Source organism: Poecile atricapillus, chromosome 12 (genome assembly GCF_030490865.1).
Source record: "Poecile atricapillus isolate bPoeAtr1 chromosome 12, bPoeAtr1.hap1, whole genome shotgun sequence".
Classification (NCBI taxonomy): domain Eukaryota; kingdom Metazoa; phylum Chordata; class Aves; order Passeriformes; family Paridae; genus Poecile; species Poecile atricapillus.
The window spans coordinates 2,977,447-3,004,513 of record NC_081260.1 but is presented as its reverse complement, the minus strand read 5'-3'; the positions used below and the strand labels follow the sequence as shown (position 1 = coordinate 3,004,513).

Here is a 27,067-nt window from a genome sequence, read left to right as displayed (position 1 = left end):
GAAAAAGACCTCCGAGTGGCAGGAAAAAACACTGCGTCCCAATGAGAGAAACACAAAGAGCCAATGTCAGGCACATCCTAAGTACAGATTAAGCCAGTGACCAACAGCAATTACATTTTGCTCAGTCTCCCAGCAGAGTCCAGAGTGTGTCATGGAAACTCAGGCCCATTGGCCTTGCCTGAGTTGAAATATCAAAAATTAATGATACCTTTGAGACATGTAACTGAAAGCAGAGTTACTTTTGAGCTAGAACAGCTCAGAATAGAGTAAGCCTCACTGGCTGTCCAAGCTGTGGCTCTGCCCTGGCAGCAGAACACATGTTGCTCTTCTAGCATTTTCTTTGGACACTTTTTTTCTGTATTACATGGTCCTTTAGCAGAAGGTAGCTTGTTCCCAACAGTTTTTTCTGTGGCAGAAGCAGGAATCAGGAGGCCTGAAGGCCTTGTGCTCTGTGCTGCATCTCCACAACCTCCCCATTTGCTCCCTCAGACCAGCCAACCCCTGCAACACAAGGACTCACACTGGGCACACAAAAGCCTTGTGCAAACCTTAATGAAGAGAAAGTTAAAATCCACCTCATTCCAGGCTGCTCACCACGGCAAGAATTCAGGCCCTGTTAGCTGACCTGGAATGTGACTCCTCTGAAATCCTGTTTGAAGTGGCACATACCTTTGTCCTTCACTTGGAGTTCCCTGGTAAGGAGGAGCAGTTCTGCCACATGGGGGGACACACTCAGCCTTCCTCCTACAAATCCAAGATCTCCACTCAGAGATGGCTTCAGGCTCCTCTTCAGCAGGCCAGATCACTTGATACTCTCCTCGCTCCCAAAATAATTCTGAGGAAAGTATTGAAAACATCATTTTAATCAGTAGATGAGACCCTAGAAATAATAAACGTTGGCCCATATTTCAGATTTTCCTTTTTGTAGCTTCTTGTTTTCTCCCAGAGACCAACAATTTTGATCCCTTTAGGATGAATGAACCCCTGTGTCCCCAGCAATCTACTCCAGCTGCTGCTTTAATCATGACCGTTTCTGCTCCAAGATTAAATGTTGCCAAGTATTGCTTTGTCCCATCTGTGCCTCCAAGTGAAACAGTGATTAAAACCCGCTAATTCTTTAACTCCATTGTTTTATTTTTTTGCTCAGAATGAAAGCTGCAACACAGATGAGGATGCCCTGTGCTTATGGCTCCTTTGCCAGTGGTGCTGAGTATTTCAAACTGTGTCAGCAGAAATCCTCTGCTGGAGGGTGACACAGTGAAATGCTTGATAAACTTCAACACACTGTGCCTCAGAAATGACTGTGAGAATGATCAGTTTGTGAATATTAGCTTTATTTTACAGACTGGGAAAGTCAGGGGCAGAAAAAGACACTGACAAGAGTTTATGCCAGAAATACATTGCAGAGCACAGTTCTAATTCCCAAAACACTCTTTAATTACGTTACTTTTCTCCTTCAGAATATGAAGCAGTAAAGAAACTTTAACCATTGAGAGGAGAAACAGGAGAATACAGAACAGTGTGTATTTAGGCATGTTACAAGAAGTTACTGAAGGTGTCCTGAAGAAAAAGGTAAGCAATGCAAAAGATGTGGAACGTATTTGTGCACTCAATGTGTTCATACATAAGGAAAGGCACTGAAAACAAAACTAGCAAAACTAAAAATATTCATTGATATGTATAATTTAACTTAATTTCCTGGAATGTTGCAAAAAATAAAGTGAACAGATGTAGTGAAGGAATGCAGACGTGGATACTTCTGTCTCTGACTTATTATGGCACAAATCCACACCCAACAAAAACTAATCTCAGATCTGCAAGTTAAATACTTGAGGTGTCAACAGCAATTTCAAGGCACATGAACAATATCTAAGGAGAGAACAAGGCAGTGTTGTGTGGTGTGGTACTTCAAGATGGTGGCTGAAAAAAGCAGCTAATGTCAAATTCTTAACTGGTGACTTAGCTCGAGAGGGATATATTGAAAACAGCTGCCAGCAAATATGCAGTAAAGAACCTTTAAACCAGGCATTAAAGATAGCAGATAACTAGAGCAATTTCTAGCCTCTTTTCCCAGTGTTGCACAACAGAAGTTAAGGATTTCTCATCCTCCTCACACCAGAATCATCACTGACTCTTCTTTTTCTAATTTTTTTTTTTTCTAAACCAAGCTGCCCTGAGCAATCCTTTTTATTAGTGCATAAAAAGGCTTTTATTATGCAATATGATGCTGCCTTTCCACCCAAAGATTTCTTTTGTCTCAACTGGAAAAATCTAAGGAGGTGGGGGGGAGTTGTTTATTTTTTTAATACAAAGATACAACCCAGCTTGAGATTCTGCCTCTCTGCTTTAAAGATTTTTTTTTTCAACAGACAAATCCAATCTGTGCATGTTTAACTCCTTCAAATGCTCCAGGAACCATTTCACACACAGAGCTTCACTCCTCAGCACCACCAGCTCATTCTGCTGAGCTGATGGAGGAAGGGCACCGTTCACACTGAAAACACTTGCTGGAACTGAATACTACTAATTTTAGTGTGGGTGTAAACTAGAAACCAACCTGGAAACCCAAACCAAAAGGTGGTCTGAGATGCAATATGAAGATATTCTGGCCAACAAATCCGCTTTCTTTAAATACCGACTGGTAGCCTATTTTTTCCAGTTTTATCCCATTATTTTTAATTAACAAAGAAAATCTTGTGCAACTAACTTGGGTGGCAGCATTCCTGGAATCTGCTTTCTGAGCAGGCTGGAAACTCCTGGCAGAACCAGTGAGTTAACTTTTCTATTAACAAAATACAAAAATGAACAGTACAATCGGTGCTGAAGCCCATGTGTTATTTATTTGGACACCAAACTCTATTTGTGTCAGGCTCTTCCAGCAATTTCAGTTTTCACTGTGCCAAAGATGGAAATTAGTGAGATGCACTGGAAAAGTTGTTATGATAGAGCTGGAAGGAAATTGGGAAGGTTCTGTAGATACTTTAAACAGACATATTTGGGAGTTTAGCCTACATCTATTATGATTAATAGGGCTGAAATCAGACTGCCAACAAATCTGCCAAACTATACGGATTGGATGGTGCACTCTCCATAGCCGCAAAGCCTAGAAACACCTTTTCCAGTGGAAAATTCAGGTTTAGATCAAATCTCATCCAAGGAACCACAGTGAGATTTCCCAGGCTGAATCAATTTTGCAATTTGCTCCCAAACATCGCAGCTCTATCATCTTACACCTCATTCTAAACTCTGGTCTGAAATTACTCCTGGTAATTTGGGGGAAAAACTCTTGAGGAAACATCAGAACCTAGAACTGGTAGAACTAACACAGGAATTGCAAATAATGCTTCACCATGCTGAGATCAAGAATGAGTACAAAAGGGGGGTAGGGTAGGTATTATTTAAGGAAGAAAAGCCTCATGTTTGCAGGGCATTGTGTAAAAACCCAGTAGCTGAGGCTTCTGTCTTAAACATCGTGTAATTATGCACAGGAACCTTGCCAGTCCCTCGTGAGGAAGGAAGATTAATGAAGAATTTAAAATGATAATACTGCCAGGCTGTAGGGAACCGAAGCAGCACATTTCTGTACAGCATGCAAATATTTTCCAGCATTATAAAAATAAACAAGCTTAGACAAGTGAGCGACTCACCACTATTTGATGAGTGGCTCTAATGCTATAGCTCAATTAACCTGCATGAAGCAATAATAACCTCACAAGCAAAGAGAAGCATCTTTCTTTAGCTTGTGAAATGAAGAGGAATGCAAAAGTCCCTGTGAGGACAGCCTGTGCATACTTGCCCAGAATTACTGCTTAGCCAAGGAGCTAATTAGCTAACGCATCAGGTGGGATGGGAACAGGTTCACCACCTCATCAGGGCTGCAGTACAGTTAAGCACTTTCAGTTTTACTCCTAAGTTTTGTGTCACTCACACCTGAAACAATCCAGTGACAGACTTGAAACTCCAGCAGCAAATTCTGTAAAGCAGTTCCGTGGTTTTTCATAAAGGGTGTGCTCGTGATACTGCCCATCCTGGTTGGCAGCAGGGGATGGGATGCTACCAGGTAGATGAAGTTTTAGGCTGGTTTTTAGGTGCAGGTTCTTCTTTAGGTTCTTCAGACAGACCTGCACTCTGTAATAGAGGAGAGGTCAGGAAACAGTGTGGAAAGGACCAGCTGTGAGGTCCCTGGGCAATACTCCCATGCTGAGTCACCCCTGTGGGTAATGGAAACACTCTGCTGCTCCACGGCCCGTGCAAACCCCAGCAGGCTGATCCCTGATCCTGCAGAATTCACTCAGCCTGTGCCTCCAAGACCACTGGAACCACGGCTGCTCTGCACAAACGCTCACTTTGGAGTGGCTGGGAGCACCAGGGACTCAGAGGCAAGGTTCCAAATTATTTAATGAATAGTGGAGGCTATCACTGAATGCTCTTTGCTTCCCTTCAGTCCTGCCCAAAGAGGAGGAGGAGGAAGGGAGAGAATACACACCAGGACAGTCCTGGAGAATAAAGGTTCCCAACCTCTGGTGCCGACACCCAGACCTGCAAGGCAGAACTCAACAAGTCCCAGCGTTGTGAGAGCTCTTTAGCACCTGCTCCTAAGCAGGAGGAGGTTCCAGACTCCAACCATAAACACCTCCCCAGCTCCCATTCAACCCTCCCAGCCCTGCCTGCCTCCATCTGCTGCCCGTGGCTCAGGTGATCCCGGAGGGTGGCACCGAGCAGGTGCATGGAGCACTGCCAGCATTACTCATCTTCATTCCAGAAGGGCAGAGTCACCGGGCAAACAAGAAAAACTTCCTTCTTTTAACGAAAAACAAGAACAATGTCACCCGGAGGGGGGCAAATAAGATGCATACCCATTGTATTAGATCATCCTGCTACAGCAACACAAGAGAACAATCAAAGACTGGTCCCGGTTTTAACAACTCTCCCAGCCAAACTGAGTCCACCTGAGCAAGGATTAGACTGTCCCTAACCCTGCCCCTCAAACACTTCTGTCACTGGGACCAGGCACAGGGAAGCCTGGCAGGCCTGAAAAAAAGGCAGCAAGTTGCTTGGCCTGGCTGGAGATAAATAAGTCAAGACACCAACATGGGAAGATCCCCTCTAAATTACATCTCAAAGGAAAAAAATACTGAGAAGACCTTACTTGACCTTTGAATTACTGCTCCCCTCACTAAAAAGTATCAATTTCTTCACAGGGAAGTTCCTATAATCTTCACCGGCATAATTTAGGTTTTATATTACAAAAGGACAAAAAAAAGAGAATAAACACTTACAAAGCCCGGTATAAATAGGAATGTGTCGTGGCTTTTAAGCATTTTGTAAAGAATGCTATGGAATTTCAATTCCTCCATAAAATTTTAAAAGTCACAGGGGCAGGAGGATTTATTCTGAATATACCAGTCTAATAGGAAAACCAGCTGCTTTTATTGAGAATATTTCTACATGAAGACATCACACCACTCCGTTACTTAAACTGTTACACAGCACTACCTAACACCGCTCACACATCTGCAGAGTCACAACCCTTTAGGGACAGGTACTGCCATTTCTGCATAATTAATGAAACACAAATTCCAGCACAGGCAATGGAATTTCTGCTACCACCTCCAGAAAGGCCAAGATCTCACCTTTTAGACGTCCTCTTGCTAAAAGCAGCTCAAGTCTATGCAGCCTTTGCCACACCAGGTCTCATTTCAGAGGGCAAGCAAGATTAATTTGCCTCAAACTTCAGCGATTTCCAGTAATTATCCTTGCAGAACTGGGGAATTGCTGCAAGCCCAAGCCGCAGTTTTAATTCAACTTCAAGCTTTGTTTTGTGTTTTTGCGAATGCTCCACTTCTTGCTGCTGCTGCTGCTGCTGCTGGCACTCAGGCAGCGCCCTGCTTCTGTCGTCAGCAGCCCCTGTCCCACAAATATCCCAACTATGCCTCAGCACCAGTTTCATTGCATTGTGTGGTTTCTCCATTCCTTCCCTGATTTAGTCCAGGCCTCTCCTCGGGGCTCTCAGATAATGAAAACCATGTGAGAGTAAAATGTAATCTTCAAACACGCAAACCAGTTTCATGTGCATTATCAGAAGGGAGCAAAATGTTGACAGTGCATCATTTGTCCCTACAGATAGGATCAGACTCTTTTAATTGCTGCTGAGATAAAAAAAAAAAAGAAAAAAAAAAAAGATTGGAATCACCATCTACGTTAAAAGTAAAGTCAAAATTCGAACCAAAAAGCTTAAGAAGTCCTGAAAACAATGGAAATTCGATCCCCAAACAGATATACATCCATTTTGGGCCTCCTTGAGGTAGTTTTTCCTCATGTGTCAGTTGTGACGTTCTGAAAATGTATATCATAAATTGACACACACACAAAAAAATCCCCAAAAAACATAGGTGGAGGATGCAGAGAAGAAAACAACCACTAGGGCCTAACTTTAGCATGGAATTTTCTGGCTTTTTCTAGTAATGCCACAATTTAAACTATTTTAAGTCCCCATATGGAGGAGCTCTTCTTATTTCAGAATGCAGTTTCACAGAATTTAACAGGACTAACCACAGAATCTGGAAAGCAGGCAGGAATGGCCCCTCCTTTGGTCTAAGGCCTGCTTTTTGTTTCCTTTAGAAAAAGAAACAGCTAAAATACAGGTAAATTCCCAGTTATCAGCCACAGATGCTGTGGCCCAAGGAAGGGCACAAACCCAGTTCAGTACAGGGACAGCCCAACACTACCAAGAGATCTCAGTGGGTACCATGGGTTAAAAATGTGAATTCAAACTAAAACCCTACAGAAGATCCAGCCCACCACATTTTTAGACAACAAGGATGTTATAAAAGTGGTTTTGGTGTTGTTCTTTTATCATAACCACCTGGGCTTTTCCATGTGCACCTTGTAAAAAACCTTTAATTACCTGTAAGATGATTAATTGAGCCTCACGACCACACTGGGAGGAAGATATTACTCCATTCATTTTAGCACAGTGGTGACTGGCTAAGTCCTGGCCTACACTGATGTTTTTTTTGTTGCCACAACTATGTCACTCAGGGAATTGATTTCTTTCAATGCAAGTATTCCAGCAACCACTCTAAAACAGATGCAGTTACAGTAGGAAATAATTGGTTTTAGGTGTATTGCTTAGGAAACCTCGTGTAAACCACACCAGCACAACTTCTGCTTTGCTAATATAAACTTCATCACTGCTAGAAAGATTTTCAGCAAGCACAGATCCTGCCTAAGTGGATCAAGGATGTTTGCACCCCAGGATTTGTGCAAGAAGTGAAGAAGAAGGAAGAGGAAACACTTCTGAGTGTTTTCTAAAGCTGGAGAAGATACTTCTGCAAAGGAGCCTCAGCAGCTGCAGAAAAATAAAGATTTAAAATATCTAAATCGAAAGATTTAGAGCCTTAATGAATGAAATTAAATGAACTTCACTGAGTGCACAGAAATCAGAGGTAACACACGGCTCCTTGAGCACAAATCCAAGGTGATTAACCTTCCCTGCTCCCCCTCAGAGCTCAGTGCAGGAAATGCACTCAGCTCTCCCCTGCCTGAGGAATGCAGTGCCAGAGCCTCTCCAGGCAGGAAAAGCTGCTGTCCTGGCTTTCCTAAGGGAACACATCCTGTGGTTTGCTTCCCCCAGCACCACCCTGGGCCCTGATCTCCAGCCCAGCCTTTTGAGACTGCCCCATGGAAGCTCCCTTCAAACGCCCTGAGCAGCAGGGGATGGGGCAGCAGTGTCACACACACCATCCTATTGCCATCCCCACTCCCCCAAATCAGAAATCCCCTGGGCTTCCAACACATGCTAAATCCACTCTTCCTCCCAGGGATGCTAAGCTTTTTTTGTAACTTTTTTCTTTTTTAAAGAAGCTCCAAGTGCTCCACACCCAATCCCAACTCAACAAGAGCAAAAGCTGCTCTTTTTCATGCAATTTTGGAGTTCTCTTTTCTGCCTCCTCTCCACAGATCCCTGATCTAACCCAAAGGAAGGGTAGAGCAGGCTACGTAATGGCTCTTGGTCTTGTCTCTTCAACCTTCATCATTTACAGTAAAAAGTGTTCCAAGTTTGTTTAAATATCAGCTCTCAGCCGTGACCACTCCAGAAAATTCCAGATTACCACCTCCCTGTGCACCTCCACAGACTATCCCAGGATCCCAGACTGGTCTGGGTTGGAAGGAACATTAAAACCCATCTCATTCCAACCCCTCAGCACAGGCAGGGATGCCATCTCTCACTGGTTTTAAGTTCTGGCTCTCCAGAAATACAGAGGAGCTTTGTTCCTTTTCAAAAAGACAATGGGAAAATAAGGAAGATATGTTTTCCCAAGCCCCACAACTAGACAGGCTAGCCCCAGTATGAAGCAATCAAATTTGTTTCAGCTGAACACAGAACCACCCAAATTAGAACAGCAGGAAAAGTCCACCAAACCCTGATGGGAACAAAGTCACTGAAATGTGGAATTACTTTCCTTGAGGGTTACAGTAAATAATCCTAATATATTAAGTAATTCTTTCAAAAAACAAGTTGTGTAGAGACACAAAACATTTTAAAGAAAATATTACTGTGACACAACTCTTAGACAAGGTCTTATAAATACTAATTAATTCATTAAACAAAATCCTAAATTGGCTTAGTCCATAAACATTCATATAAGAGAACTGTTCAACAACATTTTGGTGTACTATTAGACACTGTGCTTTGCTAATACAAATAAGCCTTTAAAAACCAATTTTATTGGATCAGTGAACTTTCTTTGTCATTTACACAAAGTCTGGTTCTATACTGTGACCAATACTGATGAACTTATATAGCCCAACAGTGGTTATCAAAGAAAATGACCAAAGACCTCTCCAAACTCCCGAGGAATTTCAAATATTTAGTATCTTAAAAAAAAAAAAAAAAGTTTTTTTAAGCTGAGACACAACCAAACTAGACAAGAGTCATTCTCAGAGAGGACGAGAAAGTAAAAAAGCAGCAAGTCTGAATGGCAGCATTTATCTCCGAAGCCCTTCTGCAGGACCAAGAATGCAGAATGCCTGCCAGGAAGAGAGGAACCACTCAGCTATTGGGAACAGGAGGGAGCCCTCACTTCTCCAGGGCCAGCCAAGCTCCATGGGAGCTGCCCATGATGAGGGATGACACATCCAACAGCCACCACAAGGAACATGGCCATAGCTCCATCCCCAGGGGACACTCCAACACACTTCTTCCTGCACCTAAGCTGAGCACCTCACACAAACCTCTCCACTCTATTAAGACAGGATTTTAAAGCTTTGACAAGTTTGTTTCCACATGCCTTTGAATTCTGTTCTCAGGATTTATTTTTTTTTAAATTCATATTTCGTTTTCCATTCCTATTCACTCCTCATGCACAGAGCTCCTGCTGACATCAAATGTCTGGTTTGCCCTGAGTGGTCATTTATACACAGGTAAGCTTTAAATCTAGTCTTACTTTAAAAATTACATCCAAGTGTCCATGTAAGCACAAATTCCATCAACCATCAAAAATACCTTTCACTTACAGGCATAGTAGGCAAGTAAAAAAAGATAATATTGCATATTTAAAAATTCATTACTCCTAGAACAACTTCACGCTATTTTTCCCCAAAGTTGTTGGATCTTCTTCCTGTCCTGAAGACAACATTTCAAGGCTACTCTGGAGAGACAGGTAATATGCAGGATTTGGATATTTTCTGACTTTAGAGTTCTCCATACAGCCCATCACTTTCACATGGATACAATTCCAGTACCAGACCAGTCCAAAGCATGAACCAAAAACCCTTTTGCAAAGGCTGAAGGTATGGCCATGGAGGCTGCAGCTTGAAGTTCTTCCTGTGGCCAGCACTGCATTCCAGGGCTGTTTGGGAATACACTCTCTCCTGTATAAAAGAGTTTAACAACTCCTGCAGCCAAGCTGGACTCACAGGGCAGGTATGTGCCTGCTCTTTCATAGAAGACAATGATTTAAGTCTACAATATGATGCTGCTGCCACATATGGGGCATGTGCAGAAAGAAGATCAGGCACCAGGGTATGTGGAAATCTAACCTAGAAAGTAACTACTCATCAGAAAGTAAGAAAAGCAGAGAATTCCTGAAAGGAATGAGCTTAGAGAAATGGGTTGTGGCCCAGATTCAACACAATGGACTAAATCACTCTGACAAATCCTCTAGTGCTTCCTGCAAGTGTATAACCCCAGCAACAGGCAGTTTGGAACACTTCTATGAGGAACCAAGTCCTCTCTTGTGTTTCAGTGGATAGAAGAGGAGAGAGCGAGCCCTGGACCTCACTGCCAATCCCCAAGAATGGCTGTTCTCACACTTTTATAAACACTTGGTCTCCATGGAAGAGGGATACCTAGCAGCAAACATTGGCAACCAATGGACATTTCACTCCCACTATGTCGTCCACAATAGCAAGGAGGAAATCCATAAGGCTGCTTTGATTAGGAACATTTTGAGAAGACTTCTTCAAAAGCGTCTGAAAATACCTTGAAACGTGGGAATGTGAAACAACAGCCGGATGGGGGAGAACAGGCATCTTACATTATTCTGAAAGCATTCACACTTCAGTCCAAAGTGGGAATATCCATTAATCCAAGAACCTTTTGCCAAGAACAAGGTCATTGTTTTCTTTTTAATTCACAACAGAACCCAGCATACAACATATTCTGCACCAAACAGAGGATCTCATCATTTACAGGTGTTTGGAGCCACGTTTCAGTTTAATGCATACTCTGAACATGTAAAAACTTTATTATATTGGGTTTTGTCTTCCCTGCAGGTCAGAGCTCTGCTGCTCTTTAAAAGCCAGCAATAAGAATAAAGCGAGAAGTGCACAAGGAGTTCTGCCCCACAAGGGGTTTAAACAGACAAATTCTTTCACTGTCAAAAGTATTTATACATTAACACTCTTGGACTGTTGATAATTCTAAAATTGAACACTTATTCCTGTGTATACGTTAATACAACAATCTAAACCAAGCTCAAATTTTGCACCACATTAAGAAAATTAAGCTTTAGTGAGCTCAAATTTTACTTCAGCTGTTTGTTCATTGCAGTGACAGTAAGCTCCAGCCATGGAGCAAGGCATCATTGTGCTGAGCCCTAGGAATTAAATGGTGCAAGTTGTTCTATCAAAATAACCACCAAAAAAAAAAAAAAAAAAAAAATTATGCTCAACTGGAAACAAAAGGAAGGGCTAGAAGTGGGAGAAGCATTTATGCTCTGAGAACTTGGGGGTTGCAAATTCTCAATTTCACCGTCATGGTTAGGAAAATGTGGCAGCAAAGCAATGCAATCTTATTTCTAAATAAACAAAAAGATTGGTCAGTCTGCTGATGCAAGACAGACTAAAGAGAACAAGAGAACTATTAAATTATCTCCACTTCTGGGACTCTGGCTATTCTTTTGCAAAGTGAATGGCTTATGCTAATCAGGATGCATCTGAAATGCATCATTCAAGCCTTCTTGTACAAATATAGATCGTATTTATCCCAAAAGATCCCCACCAGCTGGCAATGTTTGCATACAATGTTAAACCCAACCTCAAGAGCCCATGCATTATGAGTCATTTTACACTTAAAAACATTAGTTCCCTTCAGTGTTCTCCAAGACGGTGTATCCCACGAGAAGAATTTTAGTGGAATTTACCAATAATACACTATGTTACCATGCAACTTCCTCTAGCACAAAGAAGTTACAAGTTTTCTGTTGTTCAGTGGGTTGGGTTTTTTTTTTTCCTCCTAACAGTGCTTTTCCTCCAGAACATCTTTGGGGAAGGAACAAAAGGATTTGCACCAATCCCTTCTATATGAATCAAATATTTATGCTATGCCCTCTTGAAGCACTTTCATCTAGTAACCTATGGAATGTGATCTCCTGACCTCAACACTCAGGCACGTCTAAATCAGCTGCCCTTTGAGCTGTATTAGAGGCTGCAGAGAATTTTTATACACTTGTATCACAGGCATATGAAATCTTTGTGGCCCAGCTGCAGCATTCTCTGCTATGAAGCATTAGTCCAAAGCGTGCTCTAGGAAAGGGGAATGCTTTGGCTGTCCCACGTTTATCGCACAATCTGATGTCTTGTGTCACCAGGAACAGGCAGGATGATGAACCACGCTATCAGCACGTTAACCAGCCAGCACAACTTCAATTAAAGTGTCATGGCAAACTCCAGCCCCACATCCCACCACATGGCCCATTCTGCCCACTCCCATTCTGCCTCCAGCCCCCTCCCCAGGGCAGATAGAGCTGCCTGCAAAACACCTCCAGAATCCAAAAGGCAAAGAGCATCTGAGATTCCCTCCATCTGGAAATCCCACCCTTTCCTCAAGAAAAATAAATCATCCTATGCTGTCTTTGTGGCTCCCAGGAATCTTTGAAGGATGGGGTTATGTTGCAAAGAAGTGTCCTGGAAGTAAAAGAGAGGGAGACCAGGTGTCCCAGATGAACCTGCAACTTCAACTACGGCACAAATTTTTCCAGGGTCAATTCATGACCCCTCTCCCTCAGAGAAGCAGTCAGTGAGGTAACCCTGGTGAAAGTCTGACCCAGAGATTTAACAGGGTCACAGTCCTGATGGTAGGCTTCGTGTTTTCACAGCAGCCCTGAAAAACCGACGTGACTCTGCCCATCACTCACACGGGAGCAGCACGAGGGTGTAGAGAAATCTCGAGAACACAGCTCTTTGTGTTGCCACCCTGACCTGACAGAAAGGCTCAGTTCTCTGAAACAGTCAAGCAGAAAAATGTGAGACAGCAGCCAAAACCAAGACCCCATCCAAAATCCTGGTCAGTGACCTGCCCCAGCCCCCACTGGCTGCTGCACCTCAGCAGAGACTGAGGCACCCCCAGTTCTCCGAGGGTCCAGCAGCTCACAGCACGCTGACTTGCTGCCCCACCTATCCCACTTTCTTTTCCCAGAGAAATCCTTCCAGGGAAGCAGAAAAAAACAAAACAAAACAACAACTTGAAAAAGAAAGAGGAACAGGGAGCAGGACAGACCGATATGTAGCATTTCCTGTATCATCCACAGGAAAAACCCACGCAGCAGGGAAGAGCTCAATGTCAAGGCTGGTTTCACCACATGAACAGGCAGTTCCTCCTGCTGGGGGATGCTGTGTGATTCCACAGGGAACAATACAATCTTCCCTGACACAAGGAGTCCCACTGCCAGCCACACAAAATTCCACAGGTCCTTCCCTTGCAGAAATGGCTGGTAGCAAAGGAAAGAGGGGAATGAGGAATGTGGGCACGGAGCTGGGGGAGAAGAAAAGTGAGATATTCATTGTGGAATTACCACTTGAAAACCAGGACACCCTCAACACTTGGCCCCTTCAGAAAGGAGGATTCTGCAAAATATGTTTCCCTGCACAGAGACTGGGCCTCCATCCAGTTATTATGTGCACATGTCCCTGCTGCGTTTTCAGTCTTACTTCGGGAAAAAAAAAAAATCTCAAAACAAAGAAAACATCCCCTCGTATTCATTCTGCACAGTGCCAAGCGTGCTCCTGACCATGCTCAATAATCTGTTAAGGAGTGTTAATTATGGGTGCAACACTTTTACACCTTGTGACACAGCAGTAAAGCACTTAATGTAAAACAAATTCCAGTGTGAAACAAGAAATCAGCCGATCGTGGCAGCCCTGTTTGCACGTGTGATACACAAATGCACATACATGATCCTCTGTGCAGCACGACCAGCAAAGACAATCTCAACACGTGGATTACAAGCACAATGACTGCAATTATTTTCTTAAAAGAAAAGAGCACCTCAAGAAACGGCTGCTTTCAAACACAGCCTGAAACACAAACCCACTTCAGCGACTTCCACCGAGTTTTACTCAATCCAATTACACACAAGTACATCACTATTCATTTTGGCAATTTACTACCACTGGTGAAATAGGTGGATGAGTGTATTCATTTTTTTTTTTTTCAAGAATTTTGCAAGATGAAAAATAAACTTTACAGGAGAAAGAAGTGATGGACAAAAGCTGACACAGGAGAGAGCCAGTCTAAATGCCAGGTTAAGGCTGAAGAAAGAATGCAGAGTCCCTTGCAGCATGAGCACATCTCTTACCTACTGATCTGCTGAAGACAAAAGGGTTTTCTTCTTTTCAGAAACTGGACACTTGTAGCTCGTTGGGTCAGTCACACAAAGCTTCCCTGCTGCCAAAGGTATTCTTTTTCCCCTCGGGTTTTTGTTGTTGTTGTTTGGTTTTTTACCCCGGAGAGTAAAGGGCAGAACAGTGGATTCAGCAGGGGCAAAGGCTGGAATTCGAGATTTAACGGGCTGGAGAACTGCAGAGCTCTCTCCAAAAGATGCTGTATTTCAAGGCGCTTTCATTTGCAAATCCTTCTTCATCCTCAGTGTCAATAAAACTGGAGGAGGGGGAGTAAACTTTTTTTAACCGCAGAAACAAACCGGACTCCACAGAACGGGGAACGTGATACGAACCGGATTTGTGGCTCTACTCTTTCTTTTATTAAAAATAAATATACTTTTCAGAACAGGCAATCGAGCTGGAAGAGGGTAAAAAAAACCATAAAAAATCCCAGAGTCAGCCAGGACCTGCCCGCGGTCGCTGGGAGGAGGACAGCGGTACCTCGAGAGCGGCAGAATAAACACAAAGAGGGGAAAGTCCGCGTCCCGGCGGTGGCAGCTCGGCTGTCAGTGGCAGCGCCGTCCGGGGCAGTCGCAGCGCCCGCGGCCCCGGCAGCGAAGGGCGGCCCGCGGCATCGCGCCCGGCCGGGCTGGGCTGGGCTGGGCTGGGCTGGGCTGCGCTCGCTGCTTCTCCGCGGTTACCTGTGCGCGGCGGCGGAGCGGCACCGGGCAGGCTCGGCGGCACGGAGCACAGCGGAGCACAGCGGAGCGTTCGGCTCGGCTCCCTCCTCCGCCTCCTTCCGCTGCTGTGGGCGCGGGCGGCCCGCGGGACGCGCTGGGCCGGGGCGGGCAGGAAGCGCCGCCGCCCCCGGGCCCGCCCCGCCCGCGGCACCGCCCCCGCTCCGCCGCGCCCGCCCGCCGCTATTGTGTGCGGACACACGGACACACCGACACACCGAGGCAGCCGCCGCGGATCCTCGCCCCGCACACGCATCCCAACAACCCCACTCTGTGCCCGGGAGCGGTGTCCAAATGCTTCTGGAGCTCTGGAAGCCTTAGGGCTGTGCCCATTCCCTGGGGAGCCTGGGCAGTGCCCAGCACCCTTTAGGGGAAGAACCTTTCCTGAATTCCCAACCTAGACCTCCCTGACACAGCTCCAGCAGTTCCCTTGGCTCCTGTCCCTGCTCACAGAGAGAGAGATCGGAGCTGCCCCTCCACTGTCCCTCGGGAGGATGCTGAAGACCACAATGAGGTCTCCTCCAGGCTGAACACACCAAGTGACCTCAGCCACTCCTCGTAAGAGTTTCCATCTAGACCTTTCCCCATCCTCGTGGCCTGCTTTGTACACTCTTCTCAAAGCTTAATATATTTTTATACTGAACTGCCCAAAACTGCTCAAAACATTGGAGGTGAGAACACCCCAGTGCAAAGCACAGCAGGACAATCCCTTCCCTGGCCTGGCTGGTGATGCTGTGCCCAGTGCCCTCCAGGACAGCCCTGATCCCTCTGCAGGAGGAGCCACCTGGGCAGCTCTGGAAGCACCTACAGGAGTCAGCCCCATCAAAACCAAGCTGCCAAACCGCTGGACTGAAATGGGTTTATAGCAATGTACACCAGCCCAGGACTCACCCCTGTTTTTTGCTGGACAGATGCTGAAAATAAATGAAAGCGAGGCAAGAACTCATCATGACTAACTGCACATAGGCAGGGTATTAAAGGAGATCCCTGTATATAATGTTCTGCTTAAAACCAAAATGTACATTGTGTGATCTTCCAAGGCTTAGGCTATCCTAATAGGAAATATCCACAGACCTCTGCTACTCTGACACACCTGGAAATAATGGTCAGTGTGGAAAGATGAGACTGAAGACACTTCAGTTCTCCCCAAATACAACTCTGATTTTGCTGTGTTTTTTTATCATGTGCGCATTTTATCACATGATAAAAGATGGTGGCCACATTCAGAGGTGGCTTTTGCTGAAGGCTTTTGTGCCTGGAATCACAGCGTGGAATTTCAACTCCTAAAACAGTTTATCTTTAAACATTCCACAGCCTTTACAGCAAAGCATAAATGCTTCACCTTTGTGCATGTGACCCCATTCAAAAGCCTGTAAAATGATCCCAAAATGCTGCTAAAAAGAAGGACTTAAAGCAGTCCTGTTTTGGAAGATCTGATAGAGGATTAGTAATGGCAGTAACACAGTCAGCTCTGCAGTGGAACCAGTCTTTGCATCAGAGAGGCAAAACTCTTGTTCTGGAATGGGCTAAGCAACACCAGCTTCTCCTCACTCCATCCCTGTAATCAGGGCAAATCCCCAGTCTAAACAAGGCAGAGAGATAACAAACTGGTCCTTCAGTAGGGACTTATTTGTGTACAAACAATCGTACCCTGCCTTTCTCACAATCCACCTCCTCCTCCAGCTCTTTGCATAGGGAGCACAGGAATCCTCCCCCAGTGAAGCCATTCCTGTCCTGAGCTCCCAAGGAGGACAATCTCCCAGTGACAGCTTCCACTTGGCTCCTGGTCATTACCTTGGAATTCCAAAAAAAAAGAGCAAAACAAAAAACTGAATGCAGCTGTCACGGTGTGTCCGCAGCTGATTTAATACATAAAGGCTTGATCATGCAAATATGAAGCCCACTAAGCACTACCAATTTGGTAAGGTTTGGCCTAAGAAGCCATCAGTTTCCAAAAAGAACTCAAAGTGCAAAACCAGGCCACATGTAAAATGCTTGCACTGTAAAATTTGGCTTGCATATGAGGAGAGATTCACCCATTTACCTTTTAATCACTCTGAGCAAATAAATTCTTTCTCACATTCCCAACTCTTAACATTGAGAAGAAAGACTTGGACAAAAATTCAGGAAGTTGAATTACAGAAATCCCAAATGCATCATTTATAAACATCTATTTTTCCCCTACCTCATAACCAACATTCATGCACTGGAATGTTTTAATGGAAGAAATGCAGAAAACATGTAAACAGCTCATTAACATCCCATAATGTTACAGTTTGAAACACCAAGTAAAAAAGAAAAGGCAGTGGAGAAGCAGCTACTGAAGGCCACATTTGCTGGATGCTGTGGGGCAGTGTTGTAAGGGAAATGCACAGCTAGAGCAAGGGGAAGAGTTATAAACTGTGCTTCAGTCACACATCCTGTCTCCCTCCCACATGCTCAGAGAAAATATGGGAGTAAAGAGAGGAGGCAGAGTCATCAGGAAAGCACAACTATTGCTTCATGCAGGCACTGGGGAGCAGCGAGCCTTGCCCGAGGCGTGTAAACCTCGGCTTCTCTGCTGCCTATTCCAGGAGCACTGCTCATGTTCAACCCACACAGCTGGAGATACCAGCCTTATCGGGACTGCAAAAGAACAAAGCTACATGAAATCCAAACTCTCTTCCTTCAAATCCTGTCCCCCTGTATCCTCCCTTCACCCAGCTCCCCGCCCGGCACTCAGGAGCTCCAGCACACATCTGAACGGCTGCCAGCGGAGGAAGCGAGCAGTTTCCATACACACATCACGCCACAATGTGGGAATTCAGGAAACAACACAAGAAAAGGGTTCCTAATAACTGTTCCAGCGTGCTCGGGCCAATTTATGCAATCACACAAAGGTCACGGTGGTTGTGCTAAAAAGCACAAAAGATGAGCGCTACAACGGCAACTAATTCAAAGTAGGAGAATAAATCTCAGGCTTAGGAAAACCTGGAGTTGCTCCACCTACAATTTTTTAAAAGGTTGTCCTTCACATTCTTTAAAATTCCTCCATCTTAAAGTTCCTCCCTCCAGGAATGGCTGTAAGTCTGCCGCCCTTTGTCCGCAGCAGCTGGAGCTCAGGAAGCTGCTGATATTATCCCTCCTGTACAGACACACCACAGCTCAGCTCAGCATCCACTCAGCACAGCGCACAGGGGCTGAATTCATTTCCATGCATCTCTGATCTCGGGCCAGTTTAACAGAACTTTTCTTCTTTGCATGTAAATATAAAGGGTTAGCAGCGCTCAGAAGTGGCATTCAGCTCTTGGGGCCAGACAGAACATCCTCACCAAAGTCAGGGGTTTTTTGTCTATAAAATACATTATTGGGCAAAATAATGACCCTACAGTAAACAGACAGTCATACAAGAAGTAGTCAAAAAACCTAAGAAAAGGAGCTGAGGATGTTTGCCAGGAATGAGAGCAGGAGCAAGGAACAGGCATTTCTGCAAAGGGAGAGTGTATTTCTTGTCACAGAAGCCAAAGTCAGAATCCCAGAATGGTTTGGGTTGGAAAGGACCTTAAAGCTCATCTCATTCCATCTCCCTGCCATGAGCAGGGACACCTTCCACTATCTCAGGTTGCTCCAAGCTCCATCCATCCTGGCCCTGGACACTTCCAGGTCAGTTTGACAGATACTCATCAAAGAAAAGGAAGTGAGTGAACCAACACATTTGGGAATACAGATCAAAAGAAGCCAAAAAGATTCCAAACCTTGTAAAAATCACAAGAAAGGTGTGGAGAAAGCACCAGGGTACCAGAAGGTTGAGTGGTTGATCCAAAGTCAGGTTGAGAGTTCAGTCTGCACTTGCAGAGGCCCTGCCTTGCTGCCCACATGTACAATGAGCTCAGACATGCAGTTCTGCAGCTTTTGCTGCTGTTTTACCGCCTGGTTTTAGCACCCAGCACCTTCAGGGTGGCCATGGCCATCTTTCAGTCATATGCACAGGATTTGGTGCTGCTGCCACATCCAGCCCTGAGCTGTGACAAGGCCTGAACGGCTCCCTTGGGTCCTGCCATTGAGTGTGGCTGGAGAGTAACAACGATTTCTGAAGGCAAACAGAATCAGACAGATGAGAGATTGAGGCATGAAGTACATGAGTTATCATTCACCAAGATGGCAAAAATGGCTATTCACAGACCAAAAGCACCTGAAATTAACACCATCAAACTTGACATGCGTGGAACTGCTAGAAAAATTCTACTCAAAACACACGAGCAGGAACAGTTACACACTACTTATTCCTCTGGCCTTCACTAAGTTAACTGCTGTGCCTTTCTACACGAGTGTATTATTTTACCAATTCTACACAATAAAACTTTGATGACCCCACATTTCTGGGAGGGAAGTAATTGATATAGAAACCTCTGCAAAGGCAACTTCATGTCCTGTCTCTTCTGTGATTTACACTGTAACACAGCCCCAGCTCAAAGATTTTTCATGCTGCTGCGTGTAAAGAGTTTTAAAAGTCTGTCAGTCTGGGAGGTGCCTCTAATGGATTGTAACTCAAGTGCAGCGTGGTTCCTGGGGTGAAGAAAAGGCCTGCAAGGAAGGGGGAGAAAAGGAACAGCTTACCACAGTGAAATGTAATATAGAGGTCAGCAGCGACATGTCACCCTTGAGGTGATTGATCAGGTACCACCTGTAAGGAGAATTATTCTAACTGCTGAACCTTGGCCCTTCTCTGTGCAGAACTGCAGATGAGAGCTGTGTATCCAGGAGAGTGGTAAACAACTGCCAACTACGGAAAAACAAATGTTTCAGCTTTGCCCTAAACACACTCACACCTCAGTGCCCTACACTTAAATGGAATTTGGGCAAAGTAAGGTTAGTCTGGACAAAGTGATTTCCTTACAAAAGTCTGTTCTTCTCACAAAGATGGACCTGTAAGCCTTTAACTGATGTCTATTATATGTTAACAACCTTGATGCAGGAAAGTTGACCACTCCCTTGCTTCTCTGCACTCTTACCTCTCAAGTCTCTTTAGAAAGAGATGTGTCTTTAAAATCTACTGGAGTTAATGGAAAGATTCCCTCAACTTCCAGTGGATTTGGACCAGAGTGAACTGTTAAAAGTAAGGCATGGAGGCACTGAACTTCAGCACATTGTTTGTTTGCTCAAAGGACTAAAGATGGTGTGAAATTACAAGTGAACGAGATGTACAGCAGGTTCTGCAGCAAAACCCAGACTTGTTAATCCTGATATTCCAATGACCATAAAGCCTAAGAGGTGACCACCATGGCTGATTTGATACCAAAAAGCCCAAACTCTTCAAAGTCCCCAGGCCTTAAAATGGTACAGCCGTACTGATAAATACCACAGGGAGGGGGGACAGGGCGTGATCTTTGATTTAAAGCTCTTGTAACTCATCTTTAATGCTGATGTCAGAAGCAGACTCAGAAGTGAGAAAAGAAAGAAGCCAAACCAACATCAATCCCTGGCTGGGAGCAACTTTGCATTGCCTGGGAAGGGTAAAGGCATGGTCTCAGTGAAATACTGAGTGTGCCATGTGCATGCAAGCGCTCTGCTAATTGCAGGAGCAGAACCATCTTCCCCTGCTATAGAGAAGCTGTACTGAAGAATAACCAGCTTATTCTGAACATGAAATTAAAGAAGAGATGTGAAAGGAGAAAAAGATGTTGGATACAAAAAAACATATTGAAATAAAATAGACTAATTTATCTTAACTGCTTCAAAAAGTGCCAATTAGAATTTGTATGAATACATAGATGTGCTCCTAAAAACAGTCTTTCCCCTGTAGTAAGCTACAAAAAGACTGATAACTAGAGAGAGCAAGATATCAAGTTACAGGTAATTGATTAACATTTCATTTTCATGCAAATGAAAAACTAAAAATAGAATTATGGAACAAAGTCTGATTAGATTTTACAATCAATTTCAGAAGCTGCTGCCACATTCTGAAAGAGCACCAGCACTCTCTGCTGGTGATCTTTGTTCAACAGTTATCAGAGAAAAATGAGGGATGAAAGTACATTATGTTCTTGATATGAAATGCCATTTTTGTTTTAAATGGATGATTAATTAAACCCCAAACAATCTGGCAAACAGCAACTCTAGGAGCTAGCTGTGCTTTTGGAAACAATACAGTCATTAGTAAGAACTGCATTTACTCTGGGCAATCATCACTCACTGGAATAAATTTCACTGTCTCAAGTAAACATCTGATGTAAATGCTTCACTCAGCAGAAAGCACTTCTGTGGTGCTGCCACACAAAGACAAGCTGGTGTGAGAAATTCCCATGATGCCAAATCCCTTGGCTCCACCCTGACTTTCCATCAATTTTTGGACTATGCCAAGAAAAACAGCTCTCCTTAAAAAAGTCCCAGCACAGCTCCAACACCTTCCCCAACGGGAGCCACAGTGGGAATGCTGCTGTGTTTTCTTCAAAGCAAACCTGCTCCCAGCCCTGTCTCTGTTCCACCCTTTGCCAGGAAGCTGGAAAAGCTTTGATTCCCTCTCCCCAGGATGCACCCAAGCTGTGTCTCCTGGATTGCCTTACACACCTGAGCCAGTGCTCACACACAGACAAAGAGGCAGCAAAAATAAACCCCAAGCCAAGCACCTCAGTGCCAGCTGTCCCAGCTCCCAAATTGTGCTCGGATCAGGCACCAGGAAGAAGGGTTAAAAACTGGCAAATTGAATCCGTGTGCAGCTCATGGAAGTGTGGGAAACAAAAGAGACAATGTTAAGGACAGAGTATTCATTAGCAAAGGGCTCAAGTTTCTTGGCTTCTGCCATCTGCTTCCCAAAGGCCATTTTTCAAGGTAGCTTTTTGTTCTTCAGTTTTGAATGTAGCTGAAGAAAGACATCCTATTCCTACTTAGCTAATGAACTAAAAGCTCAGTGCACATTCAATGGCTTAAAATATTTTGTCTTTTTTAATTCCCTGGGGACAAGAAGGGAATGCAATGTAAGAGGCAGGGGTTTTTCTCCTGGGATTTGGATCAAATTTTTACCTGACACAGCTGACCCAAAAACCTCACACATCTCCGTAAATATTCATTTACACGATGGTATGAAATACATAAGGAAATCCTGTGTTCACAAAAAAAATACATGAGACTTCAAAATGCTTTAAGTGTCTGTATATTATGTGTAGCAAGATACACAGCCCTTTTGACTGTATTATGAAGTAAAAATTGTGAAGAACAGCTCCTGAATTAGAGAAACAGCTCAGAGCCCTAAAAGGAACACACTCTGTGGTAAAAATAAGTGAGTTTTAGCACAGTCGTAACTCAAAGTCAGGAATAATTGTTCTAACGCATTCTGCTCCTGACAAATCTCAAATTTAGAAGAGCTTCACATCTGCTGAGAGTCCCAAGGAACTTTTTAAGCATTCAGGGATCACTGACACTTGGCAGAGCGGGACAGAGCAACAGCCAAATGCCAAGCACAGCTCTGAAGCACTGCATGAGGAACAGACATTCCTGCCTAAGGGGGCAGAACAAGTTTACCACTGCAGAGAAAGACAAGAGTTTTCAAACCTGAAGTTTTCTACTCTTCAAGGAATTTAATATTGTGGACATGACAGGATTCAGCCAGAGACCAGTGATCTGCAAGGGATGAGAAGATGCTCAAAGCCTTGAGAACCTGAACACCTATAGGAAATTAACATGATTACTTTTTTAATATTATTAACTATGCATGCCAGACTGCTCTTAAATATTCCCTTCCCACATTCCTATCCACACCTTTACCTTTGTGCCATAGGAATTCCATATTCAGCTCTGCCCCTTGATCATTAATGCAGACTCCTGAGCTTCAGACTTCAAAGCAAGGCAGGATTAAGAGTCACAAGCTCAGGACTGGGACAGCATCAAACCCTCCTTGTGCAAGAACCTCCACCTTGTGTTCAACTCCACAAACACCTTCTTCTGTCAGGACTGGGAAATTCAGGGATTTATGTGGAGCTCTCCACAGACTATGTTAATAAGGGAGCCCAACAGTGCCTCATCTCCTTCCAAACACTGGTAAATAAAAGGAAATGGGAATGTCTTCTGAGGTAAGGGAAAGAAAGATGTGAGTGCTTCCTGAAAGGAGAGAAATCAAAGGCTTCATTGTGTCGAAATGCACTTCTCCAGGAAAACTCTTCTCCCTCTCTTAAGCAGAGGGAGAATGTTCTTAGGGAACCCATCATCATCTACAACCCTGGTGGTGGTTTCATTTTTATTCCTGACTTTTCTATTTTTCCCTCTCACCCTCCCTCATTCTGCTGCTCAAAATGTCTGCACTGCCAGCTTCCTCCTTTCTGCAGGACCTCCCCTGCCATGTACAGCACTCTCCCAGTACCACCAGCATTACTGGGAGCTCCAGCCATGCCTCACTACTCAGAGCTTCCAGCAAGGAGACTGACCTACAGTTAACACAATACAAATGAAGAAATTACAGCACAGATATATCAAGATAGACATCTGTCCAAGAGCCTACAGGACTTTGGGGCTCATTTTGATGTAACTTGCAATCAGCATCCCTTTGAGTTAAATTTGAAAATTACACCAACTTGGCCAAGATCAAGCCCACTCAGGCAGAAAGGCAGCCTGGGCTTTTTCAGCTTTATTTGTAACTGCTCTTATACCACCAATTTACAAGGAAATTACACAACACCACAGTAACACAGGTACAGTTCCTTTAGTGGTAAGAAAGCTGATAGAGATCACCAGACTCAGGAATTTTCATTGACAATATGGTCTCCACCTGTTCTGAGTTAGCCACTGCAATGGTACAGCAGGAGAAGCTGCTGTAGAGACACACACTGCCCTCATCAGCCTCGTGACCCCTCATGAACACTGGGCTAAAGTGGTGGTAGATGGTGTTACAGAGCAGAGATTTACTTGCTGAGAAGGTGAACTCCAAAGCCAAACTCAGGAACGTTTCTGCTTTACGAGAAGGGTTGCAATTAGGTCATTGCTGAGCGCTGGGTAACCACAGCTCCAGAGCAAAAATATTCCCACAGAATAACTCAGATGTGACAGCAGGTACTTGGAATGAGAACAAGGATTTCATCCACATAGTCCTGCTGCTGAATTATGTGGATAAACAGCGATCCTGATGTAGCCAGCCCCCAGCAGGACACACAGCTGTTGGGATACACAGACCCAGTTTAGCACAAGCAAACTAAATTCCCAAACAGGAAAGCCCGTGTCCAACTTTGATGAAATTTGACAAAGAGCTCAGAGCAAGTTTCAGGTCATAATTCTATTTAGGTTGTGGATGAACTGAATCCAGGCCAAAACCTTTTTTTTTAGTATCTTCTGGACTCCAGTCTGAGCAATGTTTCTTATTTCCAAACCCTGTTTCTGCTAAAATACTCCATCAGTTCTATGACCAACCCTGCTCAGCTCAGGCTGGATATTTTGGTGAACACAAGATCATTATTGAAACAACAAGGAACTTCAACAGTACATTCTCCAGGCTGCTTTTGATCACTGAGACTCCCTCCCTTGGATCCTGCACATGGAATTACCTGTCCTTGGGGCAAACAGGGTGGGAGAGGGGGGATTTTCGGGTTAATGGGATACTGTTCTGATCAGGGAGATTATGTTACAAGGCCATGCCTTTGCACACTGCCTTCTTCGGTCTGGCACTTCAGTTTACAACTGGGGATTTCTCCTAATTAGATTGTACTTTTAATTATTTATGGCCTATATTATCTGCAGAAGCTGCCCAAAACCTAAGCCTTAATAAGGATAATCGGAATAATCATATTTTTCTCTCTTTTGTAAAGCACCTTGAGCCTTGCTGATGAGAAATGCTAGGATGTGATTAGATGCTTAATGAAAAATTATCGTAAAAAAGTGGAATAAAAATGAAAAATGAACTAAAATAGAATTTTCTATTTTATACTGCATTGGGGCTGAATTAAGAATCATTTATCAGAGGAGATTTTAACCTGAAAACTGAGTGGGGATCTTCTTTATGCATGTTAGGATGGGAGGGTGCAGGTGAGGATGCCGAGGAGCAGAGTTGGGGCCTGGATGTTGAGAGAACAGCCCCCAGGAGCCGGAGATCTGGAAGCGCTGGGCTATCCCACCACGAGCAGCCAGCCCTTGGCTGGTGCCAGCACCAAGAAAAGCAATGGGTGCTCAACATCAGGCCAGTTCCTGTGCCCACCACAGCTCCTCCACACTGAAGATTTGGCTTTCCAGCCCTCACCTTCCTCAAAAAGTATCCTGGAACTGAGGCAGACGGGGTTTGAGCTGCTCAGACCGTGCGGCAGAAGTCACGGTGAAATTCATGGCCCTGCCTGATTCAGTCTGTGAACAAAATCCTCAGTCCCTCAGACCGTACCAGGGACGGCCGAACCAAGGCACGGATGCAAAGCTCTCAACCCTTTCTCGATTACCACTTTTCAAATTTGCTCTCTCGTACATCAAAGCAGGAGGATTTGGAGACGTTTGTGTTGAACTCAGAGCTGGGGCAGGTGCGGCTGAGCTCCTGCGGGCGGCTGGGGCCGGCGGGAGGAGAAGGGCAGAGCCGGGACCATCTCTGGAGGCTGGGGCAAAAGCTGCGAGTAACAAAACATCCCCGGCACCACCTGCACCTGACAATGGAGCCGGAGAGAGGCCGGACAGAGGAGCAGGGAAGGCTCCCCCACACCCTCAGCAGCCCCCGAGCCTCGCCGCCTCCCCACGCCCAACCTTCCCCAGACCCCCGAACCGCGCGGGGCTGAGCCCCAGGACCGCCCCACACCACCCGGGCGAGGAGAAGGCGATCCCCGTGAGGCCAGCGGGAACACCCGGCTGCCCTGCCCCGCCTCGGGGGGCCCGTCCCGGGCGGTGCTTGAGGGGACAGCGCCGGCCTTTCCCCGCGCCGGGCGGCGGCCTCGCCCCGCGGCCGCGCCCTCAGCCCGCGCAGCGCCCTTACCCCGCGGGCGCCAGGCCCCGCGGCCGTCCGCACATCCATCCCGGGCCGCTCCCCGCGGGCTGCCGCGGCCGGCACGGCGCCCAGCCACGCCGGGCAGCTCCGGCAAGGGCCTCCCGCCGATGCCGTGGGTAACTTTCAGCAGGAGGCTGCAACTACAGCGCCCGGCATCCCCCGGCGGGCCGGCGAGCGGTGCCGGCCGGGAGCTGTAGTTCCGCACGGGCGGGGGAGCCGCCGGAGGCCTGCGGGGAGGCCGAGGGAAGCACGGAACCACCGGGGCTGGAAGAGACCTGTGAGAGCATCGAGCCCAGCCTGTGAGTGATCCCCACCTGGTCAGCCAGCCCGGAACGCTGAGTAGCACGTCCAGCGGTTCCCTGGACACCGCCAGGGATGTGGGCTCCACCACCTTCCTGGGCAGCGCCTTCCAATGTTTAACAACCTTTTGTGTGGCGAAATTGTTCCTAATATCCACTAATATCCAACCTGAACCTCTCCTGTTGCTTGGGAGAACACCCCCATACCCTGCGGTCAGGGAGTTGTGCAGAGCCAGAAGGGCCCCCCTGAGCCTCCTTTTCTCCAGGCTGAGCCCCTTCCCCAGCTCCATTCCCTTCCCTGGACATGCTCCAGCCCCAAAATGCCCTTTCTGAAGTGAAGGGCCCAGAACTGACCCCAGCACTGCAGGAGTGGCCTCACCAGTGTCCAGTCACTGTCCTGGTCCTGCTGGCCACACCATGGCTGGGACAGGCCAGGTTCCAGTGGCCTCTTGCCCACCTGGGCACACCTGGCTCATGTTCTGCTGCTGTTGACCAACAGCCCCAGGGCCTTTCCCACCAGGCACGTTCCAGCTCCTCCACCCCAGCCTAGAGTGTTCCATGGGGTTGGTGTGGCTAAAGGATTTAAAATCTTTACTTTTTATTTCGCCTGGCTCTCATTATCAGCCCCCTGAACCTGCTATATCTATTAACTTTGGTCAGTCATAAGCTTTCTGCAACAGTTTTATTATTTGATCTTCCTTCCACAGTGTTTCCTACAGGGACTATTCCTTGCCCTATAAACTCTCCACAAAAGCAATAAAAATGTAAAAGTGAACCTGTCTAAGAAGTATTAGGCAAAACTTAAAGAAAGGCCCTGGAAACTCTGTCACTGAAATACTCAGCTGCTGGCCATCAAGGTTTCAGCTCCTGCAGTCTCCTGTTAATGTGTTTCATCCATTTTTATTTACACTTTATTTTTATTTAAATTAAATTTAAATTTATTTAAAATTTATCTCTGGCCCTGCTGTGCCCATGTTGAACACAGAACAGTACACAAGACAAGCCAG

The 27,067-nt window shown here is 45.4% G+C and overlaps 1 protein-coding gene across 2 annotated transcripts in view; it reads right to left on the bottom strand.

The window, feature by feature from the left end:
* AMOT (angiomotin) overlaps positions 1-25,889 on the bottom strand; it is a 60,751-nt gene extending 34,862 nt beyond the window's left edge. The window contains exons 1-3 of one of the 2 annotated variants that reach the window (XM_058847399.1): positions 14,808-14,891; positions 14,082-14,383; positions 670-835 (exon numbers count right to left, since the gene is read on the bottom strand). The gene's annotated coding sequence lies outside the window, so the exon portion shown is untranslated. Of the gene's footprint in view, positions 1-669; positions 836-14,081; positions 14,384-14,807; positions 14,892-25,749 lie in introns of those variants that run through there. The other variant, XM_058847401.1, reaches the window with a different exon arrangement.
* Between the last annotated feature and the right edge of the window lie 1,178 nt (positions 25,890-27,067).